At 35.7% G+C, this 17587-nt stretch overlaps 1 protein-coding gene across 1 annotated transcript in view; it reads left to right on the top strand.

Moving 5' to 3' along the window:
• The first annotated feature begins 12207 nt into the window (after positions 1–12207).
• The window catches only part of LOC127840569 (uncharacterized), a 124338-nt gene continuing 118958 nt past the window's right edge, over positions 12208–17587 (top strand). Inside the window, exon 1 of the mRNA XM_052368979.1 lies at positions 12208–12432. The gene's annotated coding sequence lies outside the window, so the exon portion shown is untranslated. The remainder of the gene's footprint in view (positions 12433–17587) is intronic.

The raw sequence follows: 17587 nt of genomic DNA, 5'->3' as shown, positions 1-17587 counted from the left end.
AAGAGAATGATACTACTTTTCATAATAGAATACTTATAAAAAAAATTAACGTCCTACCGAATCTGGTAGGATTTTCTTGTGATGGCAGAGGTTGTATGTGAGAGCAAGGAACGACAACTCTGCATGGAGATTGATTGGACAGTTGAGTACAAGTGCACTAAGCAATTGTTTTATAACGATAAAAGCCGTTACCAAGAAAAGGTATCCGAATGTACTATAATCGACTCACACGGGCGCTTGTCTTGAAAATAGCATAGATGCAATTAAAGCATTTTAAAATCAAAATTAAAATGAAACAAAGAGCTAAAGAAAGGGATATAGAATAAAAAGCTTATTAGACGTTTAAACTGTACAATACGGGATATATTCGGGCTCGCACACAGTTTGAAGTCATATTGGACTCGCCTAACGGCTCGTCCAACCTGACGTCAAACTGTATGCTCGTCCAAATATATCTCCGTATTGTACAGTGAAACGTCTAATAACCTATAAGTATTAACTAACGGCTAGCGCAAACATGTCTTGAATCTCTCTCACTCTGCTTCTCTCCTCTGTGCCTGTCTCTGTCAGCGTCTGTCTGTCTGTTCGTACATACCAGACCTACAGAAGGGGGTTATTTTTGTCCGATTTTCTGTACAACTTGACACAATAAGGTTCATTCCGTAAAGAAAACGCTCTTACGGGGTTTAAAATATACTTGTGGGGTTAAAAAAGATCAAGAAACATCAAATGAATAACCCCATAATTTACCTCTCAAACATCTCGAAAATTTATACATGATCAGCTTTCATGCGTAAGAATTTGGCAAGGATACAACCATATTTATTAATTAATATTTATTATATATTTATATTTAATCATTTGTTATCCCGAAAATGTTCAGCGTTTACCTTTCATGAGTAAATCTAGCGCTGGAGTCCCTAAATAATGTCAGACTGTATAAACTTTCATAAGGTGTATTATCTATGACAATCAATGGGGACTGAACAATTTAGGGAGTCCAGTGCAAGTGTTCAGGACATTATGTGTTTGTTTTCTACGTAAGAGTATCATTTACTCCACAATTATTTCAAACAGTAACCAAATAGTAAGTATGAAACGTCTCAGTGCAAGGAACAAGCATGCAAAACGCATAAATCAGCTGTAATAGTGAGCTTTTAAGTTTATAAATGAACTGCACTCCTGTCATATCTTGACATCTTTGGCACTGCAACATGTTGAATGTACAGTTGAATGTAAAGTCGAATTTCTCCACCAATACGATTTTTTTTTAAGAAACCCTGGCGGATATGTTACTCGGGGACATTGGTTGATATCATTTTCGGTGCAAAAACTTTTTCGCTGGCATACCTTTAAAGAAATTTGTAAATAAAGTGCTAAATAGGGGACAAATCTATGCATCGTCGTCTTCAAAAGGCCATATTTGAATAAATCCTGAATAATAATGACCAGGATTTTATTAACATACATGATAATACCTCCTTGGCATAAACCAAAATATATTTTAATTCAAAAATGCCTTTAAACAATTATAGAACTGGATTTACTTACCCTACCAAAATTCAGCAAAATGTATCGGAACCTTTTCAAAGCACGTCCAACTTTTCACATCATATGGGGTTTCCGGGGATGATTCGTTACCGTAATTCTTCCTTAACCGGTTGTTTTTGTTGGTGATTAAAAATAATATTTTAATATATTACGGAAACTTTAAGAATAAACTAATAACATACGCAATTGATAACAGTTATTCATTATTTATTGTCATTTTTGGGGGGTCGTTGGATGTTAGCATATTATTTTTCGAAAAATACTGACTGTACGGACTTTAATGTATTTAGCGTGTTTACAGCAACGATGTGCCGGTATTCGCACGGAATTTTCTCATTTTAACTACAGTCGAGGGCTTTGTTTTAAATTAACACGGTTATTACTGAGTTGTTCAAAGTTTAAAATAATCATGATATAAGGGTGGATGCATTTTCTTCTGTTTCTTTACTGGCATAAAGTTCTCAATGAAGATTAATGTTTTATGCTGATTTGGACAGTGTTTAAATCAAAGTTTATTATGACACCTTTTTGCAATAAGCTGGTAATCATTAATCAAAGGGTCAACTTTGAAAACATCGGCGACTGTAGATTCAAAGAAAAGGCCTTCAATAGTTCATATGATGATATAGGCTACAGTTTAACCCATTGAATATTGAATTTTTGAAATGTTAATGTAAATTCAATACGTTTTTTACATCGCAATAAAGAGTGTTTTCATTGGTTCTATGCGCAGTACCCTCCAACTCCTTCTCACCCATGCTTCAGTGTCGAAATGTGACGTGTGTTATACTTTGATAGTGCAAACAGGTATTTTTGAATGCTTTGATACAGGAGCACCGCTTTGCTTTGAACTATCATAAGAACGATTTACTCTTTGTGGAAATGAAACATTCATTCTGAAACATTGAAGATTATTTAGTTATGGGCTCAGACGATATGGCTCAAGTTTCAATGGAATATGTGTTTCATTAGCAGATATAATGTATTGGCACACACACTTTTCCAGGAATCGTCTACGTAAAAGGGGCCATAATTCTGTTTAATTTCAGGTCAGTGTTATGGGCTTTGTTTATTTGGCACCGCATTTTATTTCAATTGAAAATTTGCAGATGTTCTGTACGTGTTGTGTGCTGAAGGTAACCGTGAACTGAAGTCCATCTTGCACACTCATAAATCTGACTAGTCTAATGATATAAGTGGCTTTACTCTGTCAAAAGACCCTTACCACATTTTTAAATCGTGGCTCTAAAATATAGGGTTATATGGACTGGTTGCACACAAGCGCTAAGCAGCATTATAATACAAAATAACGAAATGTACAAAAAGGCATTACTAGGCAAAGTTTGTAGGTCAGAGTTATGATCTTTGGTTGGTGACCTCACATAAAGTTCCGGAAGTGGCTTGACAATTAAAATAAATACATGCCGTAGGAACAGAGATATGGATTTGTTGCACATATTGCCGGCAAACGGGTGAGAAGTGCACAAGTAGCTTATCATATTCAATGAATAGAGAAGCTAAAATGACCCATATCATGCGAAAACGGGTCTTATGTCATATGCGTTCAGCGTAGCTCAAAAACCGGCCTTCGAAGTCAGGTCAGAAGCTATGCTGTCCGATATAAAAAGTCTCTCTCAATTCTTCGTATATTATTAGCGTACAGGAAAGGTCCTGATCAGAATGCGCAATGTGCAGGCTGGTCTGGAGCTACGCTGTTAACATATGGCATAACATCAATTTTTGCATGACGCGGGTAATGCAACTACATATTGATATATATATTTGTTCGTTTTGTATCGATATGCACGATGATGGTGATCACGATAATGATAAGTGTTATATTAATGAAGTTAATGGTGGTCCTGTTGTTGTTGCTGTTGTTGCTGTTGTTGTTGAGGAGGAGGAGGAGGATAACAATTACCACTAACTCAAGGATGATGATAGATGATTGGTATCATTAATAATGTCTAATAGCAAGATTTTCATAGTACGGACTATGTGCTTGACAAGAAGTTAACAAATGAAAATATGAACAGATCTATCTGCATAACAAGTAAGTATAATGATTTACTCTATGAGCCGGAACTCCTCTATTTTCTATACACGTATGCTGATTTGAATCGCGGCTAATCCGTGCTCGCAAATGTTCACTCTTTTATTACCACTATGGAAGACTAATTTGGTAAGTTTCACAACATATATTTTGTATCTGTTTATCAAATATTTGTTCATAACGCCGGGCAAAATTGACAGTATCCACCCGATTATTGAACATAGCTATAATCGTAAAATCGATAGAGAAATTTAGTATATAGAAAACAGAAAAAGCAGTTTAAATATTGTCATAAATAACCTCGGCCAGGGTGATTACGGTAATCAAGCAGTGCTACGCAATTACGAATTGAAAGGAGCACACAAAATCGCAGATATATGGACCGAACATGCGTATATCGTGGTCGGTCAACCTGACCCGTTAATTCCGGTATTCCGTATCCAGCGTGAGGGTGACAAAAGCATCGTCAAAACAGTTCACCGGAACAATTTGTTACCCGTCTGCCAACTGCCGCTAGACGTCACTTCAACGTCTGAAACGGAAACTTCATACACGCACGAGCCATCGGATACCTCGAATTCGGTTTTGTCGTCAGCCAACAGTACGTAGAGGTCGATGCATGTTACACCACATAAGCGGAAGCCGGGATAGCCAGGGTTATTACCGCGCAGAGCAAAGCGCGCTAAAAAAACACCAGCGTGGATGCGCACAGTTTAATAATCTCCTGTCAATCACGAAAATAAGTTGAATGTATTTTAATTAGCATTGAACGATGTTTATTTCAGTATGTTTTCTGATTTTGAAATATACACATTATGTGTGTGATATAAGTATAAAAATATTATGAATTATCGTCTAAATTTTCCTGTGTTTTATATAAGATCGGAGTAAGCGTTTTCGACGCTCCAAAGGTGCATTATCCTCCTTCGATGAATACACTCGTTCATAATTTATCAATGACTATTCCGCGAGTTTTGTTTTCAATTTGATATAAGCATATTCCGATGACGACATCAAAATCGGAGGACGGTAATATGTTACAGGAACATTTTTATTATAAAGTAATTTATGAAGTTTATTAAATAAATATTGAAAGGAGCACACCGCAAAATTGAGTTTTCGTCCACGATAGAACCCACAAAAATAACCTTCCGGTAACATATGTACAAAAGGCCATAAACGTGCCCAGCACAGAAGGACAAGAATTGGCAAACGCGAGTAAATTATCCCTATATGACATGGCGCTCATTTCGCTGTGTGTGCTACAGAGTTTGCAAGGAAGATGATATTTTGTACCCATTTTAATGTTAGACTATACAATTTTCATGCATACATATTGAAGGTAAAATTTTTGTATTATTTTAAGAAACAAAGGCAGAATCTCCTTTCCAATAACATTTTATTAGTACCAATACAAAATAAAGAAAACAGAAAAATAAGAATGGCAGTTATTTGACCACAGTGTTTTAGCTATACTCCTATGAATATCAAGGTCAGACCTTGTCATTAGGAGTAAGAAATTGTTTGGAAAATCCCAAAGCCCCGGGAACCAGATGATGTCATGTTTAGCTCAACCATTTCAAGGTAAAATAACTTATGCTGATTTTGTCTCCTCCATATCCAATATCCTCAATTTGTCTCCTCCATATCCAATATCCTCAATTTATCATACTCCATATAAAGTCTCCAAACTAAATAAGTCTCCAAAATGAGTTTCCAAAATAAGTCTCCAAAGTGAATCTCCAAAATAAGTCTCCAAAATAAGTTAAGGTTTCCAAAATAAGTCTCCAAAGTGAAACTCCAAAATAAGTCTCCAAAATAAGTTAAGTCTCCTTTATCTATTAATAGTAAAAGTCTCCGCCGTCAGGCCGCCTGTTCCGAGCGACACTGAAGCAATTTGGTGTTAAATCAGGAGAGGCTGCCATCCATACAGAATTGTATTTCTACAACTTATGCATTGTATAAATTGAGACAACTTCTGAAAGGAAAGGCAGCAAACTCCAGTTTAATGATTGCCAAAGTTATCAAAATGCATTTGCATTTGAATAATTGTATATGTGACACCATCTGATTCCCAGCAGCCTCGAATTTTCCGCTAAAAACCCACTGTGGCACCTAACAAAGACATGAAACGACTCCTGAATATTTTCAAATGTATAGCAAGACATTAGATACAAAAAACACATTTAATTTTGTTTCACAGTTACGTCCATCAAGCACAGCTGGCTATCTGGGCTCCCAGAGTCCACATTGTTCATTGTCATAGGGCACTAAGGGGTGCTTTCACTTGTCACGATCGTTGAATGTCATATTTAAGGCGGTGTTGTCCAAATCGAATATACATCTGCAGGATACCGCGTGTGTGAGCACCACATTGCCAGCTTCTGTAACAAGAAAAACTCAGCGGCAGGATTTTATAGCCATAAAGCTTTACTTGTATATATATGTACTCAAGCACTTTCCTTTCACTGTTTAATTTATTTTTTTTGTAATTTCTTTTTAGTTAACAAGTTGGATTTAGCTTCCTACATAGGATATAAGGATTATTGGGGTGTGGCGGGCGGGTAAATTCGTGAAAAAATAATCTGTTCTCAGAATTGTCTTGGAATTAGAAAAGGGAGACAACTTGCTACTTCCTGTACCTGTTCAAACATGTGCTTTTGCTAGGGGAGGCTACTGCTATAAACAATGGATAAACCAAAGAACTAGGTTGCTTCCCTTAGACAATGTAGCTTTGCTCTAAAATAATTTAAGCTTATTGTTTAAATTCAATAAGCTGTATTATTTTAAGAAACAAAGGCAGAATCGCCTTTCCAATAACATTTTATTACTACCTATACAAAATATAAAAAAACAGAAAAATAAGAATGGCAGTTATTTGACCACAGTGTTTTAACTATACTCCTATGAATATCAAGGTCAGACCTTGTCATTAGGAGTAAGAAATTGTTTGGAAAATCCCAAAGCCCCGGGAACCAGATGATGTCATGTTTAGCTCAACCATTTCAAGGTAAAATAACTTATGCTGATTTTGTCTCCTCCATATCCAATATCCTCAATTTGTCTCCTCCATATCCAATATCCTCAATTTATCATACTCCATATAAAGTCTCCAAACTAAATAAGTCTCCAAAATGAGTTTCCAAAATAAGTCTCCAAAGTGAATCTCCAAAATAAGTCTCCAAAATAAGTTAAGGTTTCCAAAATAAGTCTCCAAAGTGAATCTCCAAAATAAGTCTCCAAAATAAGTTAAGTCTCCTTTATCTATTAATAGTAAAAGTCTCCGCCGTCAGGCCGCCTGTTCCGAGCGACACTGAAGCAATTTGGTGTTAGATCAGGAGAGGCTGCCATCCATACAGAATTGTATTTCTACAACTTATGCATTGTATAAATTGAGACAACTTCTGAAATGAAAGGCAGCAAACTCCAGTTTAATGATTGCCAAAGTTATCAAAATGCATTTGCATTTGAATAATTGTATATGTGACACCATCTGATTCCCAGCAGCCTCGAATTTTCCGCCACAACAAATGGGGATATTTATATAACCATTTATCCCCCAAAATTAGGCTGCAACATTTAAAGTGTCTCACATTTCAAAATATTTTTGTTTGATGATTTGAAAAGCTGTTCTGTTGTGTCTGAAATGGCAAGAATGTACATTTCTTTTCCAACTTGAGAGAGATGTATGCCATCTTTGTAAAAGAAACCATGTGTGTTTGTGTCGATGGACTTAATGTTGAGGGCTCGGCCATTTTTAAAGGACAAGATGAGTTTCGAAAGAGTTTTGTTAATTGACATTCTTTTGTCATTCATTTTCTTAATGTATTGGGGATCCGATTCTTCACCCCAAGTTAATCTTGGCAAGATAAAAGTCCAAACAACCAATGCATGTTCAAAATTGGCAATCAAGTACTGTAACTCCCTCTTGAGTAATCGGATTATTTTACATGTGTGTGTGTTTGTAACATTATTGCCTCCAATATGCACAAATATTGATTTAGGTGTCTTGCCTGACAAGAGTCCATGTTGAATTTTTGAGTGGAGGTCTTCGGCCTTAAGGCCACTATTCCCCTCCCATTCTATGTCTGACGGCCGAACCCTCTCGTGGTACTGTACCCCAGCCCATCTGACAAGAGAGTCACCTAGGACCCATGTGTCTGCAATATTTGAAAAATAGTAATAATTAGATCATTGAGCATTAAATTCTTATATAGCGAGAAAAGGAATTGGATGCCCATCTTCCCATCTGCTTTATGACATCGTCAGGAACATTTTGGATGGCCAGATCAGTAGCTCTACCAATGCGAAAGCTGTGAGATTTAATTGTTTTTGAAGTAAGGACAATGAGTTTGCACGCCTTAGAGAGTACTGAACAAAATTGATACCTTGTCAAAGGTTTAAGATCTGCATGGCAAAAGAAATAATGAGCCTTTGGTGAAATAAATGACATGTAGTCTGTTAGAAAATTAAACATGTCCTTGTTTTCCTTGTTAAGTGATATTCTGATTGAAGTAGGGTGACCTAATTGATTTGTTTTTGTGACCTTCAGATGAATTTGAACGGCCTGCCCCCCATGTTCTAAAATTACATCCCTTTTTTTCAAGGCTCTATCGTCCAGATTAGTATGAACAAGTTCGCTTACTCTGAAAAGGCCATAATAAGCAAATGAGAATACTGTCCCAAAGAGAACTGTTTCGTATTTAGTGTAACAGATGTGTTTTAATGCTCCAATTATTTTATTAAGTGTTTGTAGTGAAATGGGAGATCTCAAGTCCTTCACTTTTCTGCTACGTCTACAACCTTCTAGCATCTTTTGTATCGCAAAATTGGCAGATGGGTCAGGGTATCCATTTTTTTGTGTAAGAAACTGAGACCAGAAATGTATGTCATGATGGTGGATGGAGAATAGTTTTTCTCGAAGCAAAAGGCTATGTAAAGTATGATATGTTTTATTGGCACTGGCCAAATTGAGGGTATGGAATAATCTTGCATGAACTTGTTAAAGCTGCGCAACGCTGTTTGATAGGCCCCTTTTGTGTTGACTGAAAGGCTAGCTTGTATTAAGTTAATAGCTCTGTCTCGAATATTTTCCAAAGCTGGGTTGGCATTTTGTATGGTTCCTGATCTGCTGTGGGAGCTAGCTCCCGAAAGCGATGTATCTGAAATCGAGACAAAGCATCAGTTATTCAGTTGTTTGCACCACTGACATGCTCTGCCTTCACCACGATGTTCTGCTGTAAACATTTGATGGTCAGATTCCTTAAAAGAACCATTACCATCTCAGATTTTGATGACATTTTATTTAAAATATGACACACTGAGGAGTTATCACACCTGAACTTCAGTTTCTTGTTCTTCAATGTGTCTCCCCAGATAAATAAAACAACTACAATTGGAAAAAGTTCAAGTACTGTTATATCCTTTGTGTACCCTTTTGTGTGCCATGTCTGTGGCCACCTTTCTGCAACCCATTGGCCTGCAAAGTATATTCCAAAACCCAGCCCTTCTCCAGAGGCACTATCAGTAAACAGCTGTTCATCCTCATTCGTGCTCCAAAACCTGTCATGAAAAACATGTATACCGTTGAAGTGCTGAAAGAACATTTTCCACATCTGCAAATCATTTTTTATGCCTTTCGTGATTCTGAGATGATGATGTGCCTTTGTTAACCCGCATGTTGCATTTATTAGTCTTCTGCAAAATGGCCTTCCGGGCAAAATTGCTCTGCATGCAAAGTTTACCATGCCAATTAAACTTTGCATTTCCTTAAGCGTGCAGCGACTCTTTTGCAATAGGAGATTGAGTTTTAAAATAATCTCTTTGATTTTAGACATTGGGATGCTCACCATCATGTTCTCGGAGTCTAGCAACAACCCTAAAAAACAAAGCTTTGTTGTTGGCCCTTCTGTTTTTTCGTCTGCTAATGGTACACCTAACTGTGACAAACAAGATACAAATACTGACATAAGTTCCCTGCAATGCCCTGAATCTTGCTTGCCTCCTCCTAAAAAATCATCTAAATAGTGCATAAGGTTGTTTGAACTGGACTTTTGTTTGACTACAAATTCCAAAAAATCTGCAAATCTATTAAACGAATTGCAGCTGATTGAGCAACCAAATGGAAGGCATTTGTCAAAGTAATACAAAATCATGTGGAGAAACTGGCAGTAAGCGAAATGCATTTTTGATATCCATTTTAAACAGTTCACAGTTTTTTCCTAATGACTGAATCATTTCAACGGCCTGATCAAAACTGCTATATTGTACTGAGCAAACTGCGGGATCTATAAAGTCATTAAGGGACTCGCCAGCTGGGTAAGAGAGATGATGGATAAGCCGAAACTCACCACTAGATTTCTTTGAAACAAGTCCAATTGGTGATACTCTTAGAGTTGAGATTGGACGGTATTAAAATGGCCCCTCTACCCTTTTTGAATTCACTTCCTTCTCAATTTTTTCTCTTACTATGTCAGGATGTAATTTAGCAGATTATAAATTGTTTGATTCGGTTGCTTTTCTTGGGCCGTTGTATTGTAATAAAAACCCTGTTTTAAAACCATTTAAAAGAAAAACGGCCTCTGATTTATCATACAGTTGCAAATCTTTCTCTAATTGTCTGATATTAATAGGGGAATGGGCTAAAGGAAAATCTGTCTCTTGAGAATGAATTAATGGTTGTTTTATATGATTGAAATTCTGCTGACTATCAATAACAGACTCAGAACGGTTTTCCCTGGGCTGCTCCTCTTTGCCAACTTTTGTATGGGGGTCGAAAAGTGGGCTGAAAAGTAGAAGTACTTTGTCCAGCATTGTTCACTCTACACCTCCATCGGCCATGCTGAGCTGAGGAGCATACAGAGCAAACATGGGGAAACTTGCAAATTTTCCACTTGCAAAAACCTTTGTTAAAATCAATACATGGAGGTGGGGGCAGTTTTGTTCGTGTTTCAAACACTGCCTTTGTTGTCCCTTGACTGGCCCCTGAAAAACAACGCAACCACAAGTCGGAATTTATCGTTGACCATGGCATGAACAAACTACTCTGGCGTAGCCTAAACTGCTCGTCATAGGTCCGCCATTGGTACCCCTCATGTTTTCTGGCAGCTTCCCTAATAACAAACATGTATTGGAGAATATCTTGAGTTTGATCAGGGTGCGCACTCAAATAGATGCTCCTAAAAATCAAAAATGCGTCGGTCCACTGTTCAATGGAGACGATTTTATCTGTGGATGACTTTGGTTTAGCTACTATGTTCCCCCGTTCATCCACACCCAAAAGGGTTTCATTCTGTGTCTCCTTGCAGTCAACAGCTCCCTTAATTAAAGTTGCTAAATTGACATACTCGTTTTGTTTGATTTTTATTTGCAAGTTATTAGGGATCAGCATTCCTAAATTGTCCCCGCCACACCGTAATAATTGGGGCCTGTCATTATTGATCTCGGTACTTAAATTTAAACTTTGCTTTTTAGGATCTTCAAGAGAAAATGAATCTCCAATGAGTTGCTCAAAATCCACAACTTTACCTGATGGCCGTTCTGGCCTGTCAAAGAGGGTAAAGCTTTCTCCTTCATTTTCATTATTGTCTTGTCGTCCCCTCTTCATCCCAGCCCTTGTTGTAGGAGATGGCTGTCTCCTCTTTCTTCCTACACCTTTCCCTCTACCTGACATGCTTTAATTTCTAAGGATTCTTTGGATTTTAAATTTTCTAAATTTGTGAAAAAATAATCTGTTCTCAGAATTGTCTTGGAATTAGAAAAGGGAGACAACTTGCTACTTCCTGTTCCTGTTCAAACATGTGCTTTTGCTAGGGGAGGCTACTGCTATAAACAATGGATAAACCAAAGAACTAGGTTGCTTCCCTTAGACAATGTAGCTTTGCTCTAAAATAATTTAAGCTTATTGTTTAAATTCAATAAGCTGTATTACGGTTGATAGATGAACACTTTATGTGTAATTTAGAAGGTCTGCTGCGAAAAGAAAACTTTTACGGTAAGTGTAACAGCAAGGGAATATAAAGTTAACTTTCATGCATTCAGACATGTCTATATACATTTGAACAGTTACTTGAAATTACATTTAATCACAATAAACTCGTGTTACATTCTTTTTAAGATTCTGGTTAAGATCAGTGATAAATAAGCATACTTAACTTCAATGTAATGCCACCTTTGCAACTGATCAAAATCGATTAAATGATTTTAAAAAAAACGAGCGAACGAATGAATAAATGTATAACTTAACAAAGAAATAAATTATTTAAAAATCAATCAACCAATCGATCAATTAATCAATCAATAACATGACTGCATTATCAGCAATGTTGCATAATTGTAGCATTCGTACTTTGCAGTGTCCACTGTATAAGGGCCATATATTGTCTTTCATAAAAAATGCTTTGAAGAAAGCATGTGAGGAGACCTTAAATAAGTATAACTTCATTATATGTTCTTTCTCATGAGGACACCAAGGGGTATAGCTTAACTTGTGCTTTACATTCGTAAGGTATTTTGAATAAACATGATAAAATCATTCAATCGATTATAGACATGAATATAGTCGTACTGAGAACCAATCATGTATTAGTTGAACATAACGCGTCCTCAATATAATAACCCACGTCAGTCGATTTTAAGATATAAATATATATGAATTGCTCAGTGATCGATAGATTGAATTTGTATTCATAAAAATTAAGTGTCATCGAAGGAGATATGTTCGACGCCAAATCTTTACTACTGTATAGACAAGTAAAGATCGAGTAGCTGAGTACATACACGCGTGTTCATTTACGCTTTGTTCGCTCTGTGCATTACAGAATTCGCAAGTAAGAATATATTTTGTTTTCAATTAAATATTAGACTGTTAAATTGTAATGCATATATTTCACATTAAACTGCTGCATTACTTTTCTTAATAGTACAATTGTTTTGGTTTTATTTGTTAGTTCACTGCAACTTTGTGTTATCTTAAAGTAAGCTTAGGACCAAGGAAATGTAAGGTTAATATTCGTGCGTTCAAGCAAAATCGTACATTTGATCACAGTAAACTCAAAATTCTTCTTCATACCCCCCCCCCAAAGCTTAAAGTTAGCATACCCAGCTACAGTGCAGTGTCATTGTTGCTGCTGATTACATAATGACATACAGTATACCGACCTGTTGCTTCAAACATTCCTGTCTTAGTTAAATGTGTACTGTTCTTGTTTTGACTGACTGACTGACTGACTGACTGACTGACTGACGCACAGAATGAAGGGAATCCTGAGAAGCGAGTCAACACTATTCGTTCACGTCATAAGTGTCTTGGTAACTACCTTGTTATGCAACTAATTGACATCACCTTTGTGTCTATTTAAAATTGAAGGGTAGACAGGGACGTCGTTTACCGTATCAAATTGTCATTCATGACACTGAAAAGAATGTTTAAATAGGAAAAAAACAGAATAACAGCTCTATAAACATAATCCTCTTCATTATAATATTGGCACTATGTTGGTTTTGCTTCTTCGATTCTTCGAAATCATAAACTTATTTAACAAAGTTAAGTGGTAAGAGCTAATATCAAATAATAACCTGGTCTAGTTTTAATGTTAAACAACTATATAGCACAGATTGTCCTCCAAGTGAATTCATTTTCGTAAATAGGCCCCGATCAAATAACCACATGCGTTGGTATTCAAATATGTTCTACAATTGAAACACAAATATCAATAGGATATTTCAGAATAGTTGGGCTAGAGGTTACCCATTCTAACTGGCATTTTCAATCGATCAACATAATAAGTATCTAATAATTGCCTTGTATAGCTCTTTGTGCAAGTGTCGTTAAATTTGTTTCATTACATGTTGTACAATAAACATATTGACGCAAAATACCCCCTTTATTGAAATATTATCAAATTTCACGTTCGATACTGATATTCAGTGAGCGAATTCGAAATGCCTTTTACATTTAATAACCTGATTTACAAGCATTCGTCCACACATATTAATTGTTTAGTTCATATCAATTTAAAATTTATTAAATTGAAAATTTATTTCTTGACAATCAGAGTTTTCCAAAATAGTTTCGTACTTTATGAAACATATCAAGCAAAATACAAGACCTAACCAATGTATGCAAGAAATGCCCTTAAAAATGCAATTGATGTTGATACATTCTCAGATTAAATTAAATTAAAAGAGTACCAAGATGATGGTCCAAGTGACTTGTGAGACCCCGTAACATACTTTATATTTTGTTTTTGTTATAGTATTGCAATTAAGGTATGTTATACAGACCATTAATAGAGGGTCCTATATGTGTCACGCGAACAATGGATGCATTTAGCGCTTCTGTCACGATTATTTATTTATTTTTTGCGAAAGTTCACGTATAAATGTAATGAAAAAATACATACATATTTTATGACAATATTAAGGCTAGGACTATGTTTCAAATATCTTTTTTATAATGTCATTTTGATTTTAAAATAATGCGCATAGTGTTCATGACGAGCATTTGGGATAACGTGAACATGTCCGACGTCCGTTTTTCCGTTCGTCCGTTAAATTCTTTGTTTTTACTACTTCTCATCCGTAATTGCAGGACAAATTTAAAGGAAAATTTAGAGAAATTATCCTTTGGTGATTTTCTTTCAAAGTGGTCCAAATCGTGTCGGTCCGTGGCATATGTACTTCGCACAGGCTAAACATATATTTTGAAATTGAAAACTTCAAAGTAATATAGTCTAAAACCACAATGGTCAGGGGTAAAATATTTGGTATGTAGCATCGTCTAGTAAGCCTCTACTTATAGATTTGAAAACATGCCCCTGAGTTGAAAACTGGTCACTCCCATGAGTCACATGATTTATACATATATAGTATGAACCCTCGAGGGTCAATGGTTTAATTATTTATGGATAACATCGTATGGTTATCATCTACACCGTTTGTTTAAATCACTGGTGTAACAATTGACTCTTCCCTGGGGGTTACTTGTTTTCTTCTTGATATGAACCGAGTGAGAAATTGAAAAAAAACTTCTCTGAAACCGAAAGGACGATTCGTTTGTTATCTTGCCTGTGGCGAAAAAAAATAATTAAAATGGACTTGTAAAGTAAGTAGCGATGAATTAAAAGATTTGAGAATCTTCTATGAAACCGTAATGGTAAGGCCATTGATATTTGGTTTGTAACATTGTACGATTTTCTTCTTGTTTTGTTTGAATCATGCCCCTGGGATATTTACTAGCCTAACCCTTGCGGGCACACGATTTATATTGAATTATATAGTACATAACTTTACAAATAGTACTCTTTGAATCCGCAAAGTTAATTGATTTAATATTTGTTGTGCGACATAGTATGGTGGTCCTCTACTTCGTTTTTTTGGATCATTCCCCTGGGGTCAAAATTTGCCTGATACGAAGGGTACCTTGTTTTATTAATGAATGCCCTTTTTATATCACCCACCCACTATAGTGGGGGACATATTGTTTTTGTCCTGTCTGTTGGTGTGTTTGTTTGCCCCAACTTTTACATTTTTCTATAGCTTTGGCAATATTGAAGATATCAACTTCATATTTGGCATGCATGCGTATCTCATGGAGCTGCACATTTTGAGTGGTGAAAGATCAAGGTGAAGGTCATCCTTCAATGTCAAAGGTCAAATATATAGCTTCAAAGCGGCGCAGAAGGGGACATAGTGTTTTCGACAAACACATATCTGTTGATTATACAAATTAATTGAATTTATAAATAAAAAACAAATTCATGTGTGTATGTGTGTATGAAAACACTTAAACATCACAACGATCTTTTTTACTACTTTGTTGCGAATCAATTATGATTTAGGCAGAGTGGTTGATACTATTATGCAGCATTAACTAAAGGATTAATAATCTCAAATTGTGTGATATAAATAAAAATGCTGTCAGAAACTTAAGCAATAAAACAATACCGGCTACAACATTCAAACACAGTAAAAGTAACATATTATGTAATAAATTGATATAACTAGTGTTAAACAATAGTTCTAATGATATTATGAGCAAATTTTTGGCAACATAAAGACACTGTTTTTCATTAACTGAAAGGATACGTAAAAGGATGTATGTGAGAGCAAGGAACGACAACTCTGCATGGAGATTGTAATAATATACGTAGCGTCCATAGTTTTCCGGTAAGCATTGCATAGGTTTTATTCATTAATGAAATATACACCTAGAAAATTATCTGTGTGTGCTGTTTTTAGATCCATTTGTTCAGTAAATGTTTAATGCAGAAATGGAGTTTAGGTTATAACAATTAATTTTGGATATGGACCCATATTAAAAAATCAAAATGGCTGACTTTGGCAGCAATTTAAAAATGGCGGCCATATTTGTTCGGGTCACAATATACTAAATAGTTTCCCTATATAATTCAATGTAAAAGCGACATCTTTAAGCGAAAATAAACGCAACATTTTGCACATAGAGACCCCCATAACCATACCTTTTCTTAAAGGCCATTCTAAGCGGAGTCGATTTGTGCAATAAAAAAGATATGTCATGTACGACCCGAAAAAACTTGTCAAAAGTCAAATTCGACTGTTTTTGCAACTTTTTTTCCAGCGGTTTTACAGTGGAATGTAACCTTTTTCAGTGCAATGTTTTACTTTAGTCTCTAAGTTTATCATATTTCAGGGATTTAGTAGTGAGCACCTATTCACGCCTTACTTCTTTCTCCAAAAGATAAAGCAAGAACAATAGTTTAAAGTGTACAACATGCCTTCGAACCAACAACGATATTTTTTTAGAGAGTACAGCACTACATGAAACGGTAATTTAGTATACTGTAACCTTAAAGACAACGTTTATTGTTAACATCGCGAAAAATAAGCACTTCTTGATAATTATAAACCTATTTTCAATTAGCGTGCCAAATTTCAGATCGATCTTTCACGTAGAAATGCTTGAACATGCATTTTATAATAACGCCTGGTAAGCCATCTGGCTTTCGCGGTCGGAGCTTTGATTTATAAAAGGCGATCAGGAGCAAAATGACTGCCCTAAATAATAACAATCAGTCAAAATACTGGACCATTGTTACAAGCTACCTCCATAAAGAAGTAAACAACCATAAAAACGTGTTTTGAGGTCCTTTCAGCAAAAATTGTGGCGATTTGAGATGCTCAATGCGAGTTTTTTACGACTTTTTATTATTTTCGTCTGAAAAAGCATTTTTTGCGTAAAAACTTACAATGCTCCTTAAATTTATGAAACAAACGCATTTATTCCGTGAAAATTGCCAAAACGCGTAAAACCCCACCCAAAAAATTGTGATTTTATGTAAATACAGCTCCTTCGTGACGGGGCCTGGTGTGCGTTTAGGTCACAATATACTAAATAGTTTCCCTATATAATTCAATGTAAAAGCGACATCTTTAAGCGAAAATAAACGCAACATTTTGCACATAGAGACCCCCATAACCATACCTTTTCTTAAAGGCCATTCTAAGCGGAGTCGATTTGTGCAATAAAATAGATATGTCATGTACGAACCAAAGAAGAACTTGTCAAAAGTCAAAATCGACAGTTTTTTCAACTTTTTTTTCCAGCCGTTTTATAGTGAAATGTAAACTTTTTCAGTGCAATGTTTTACTTTAGTCTCTAAGTTTATCATATTGCAGGGATTTAGTAGTGAGCACCTATTCATGCCTTACTACTTTCTCCAAAAGATATGGCAAGAACAATAGTTTAAAGTGTACAACATGCCTTCGAACCAACTACGATATTTTTTAAGAGAATACAGCACTACATGAAACGGTAATTTAGTATACTGTAACCTTCATACAAAATCTTTAAAAAAAATGATAACAAGTCTATTTTTTCATCTTTTTCAATAAAATTTGGTATACAAATCTCTAATAATATCCCCAATCAATAAACTTCATCAATTGTCAAAAATAAGACGGCCATCTTAAAAAGCGGCCATTTTGAAAATTACATTTTTC

The sequence above is a fragment of the Dreissena polymorpha genome, chromosome 8, assembly GCF_020536995.1.
Source record: "Dreissena polymorpha isolate Duluth1 chromosome 8, UMN_Dpol_1.0, whole genome shotgun sequence".
In the NCBI taxonomy this organism is placed as follows: domain Eukaryota; kingdom Metazoa; phylum Mollusca; class Bivalvia; order Myida; family Dreissenidae; genus Dreissena; species Dreissena polymorpha.
The sequence above is the reverse complement of the archived record's forward strand: the minus strand, read 5'-3'. Positions and strand labels throughout refer to the sequence as shown.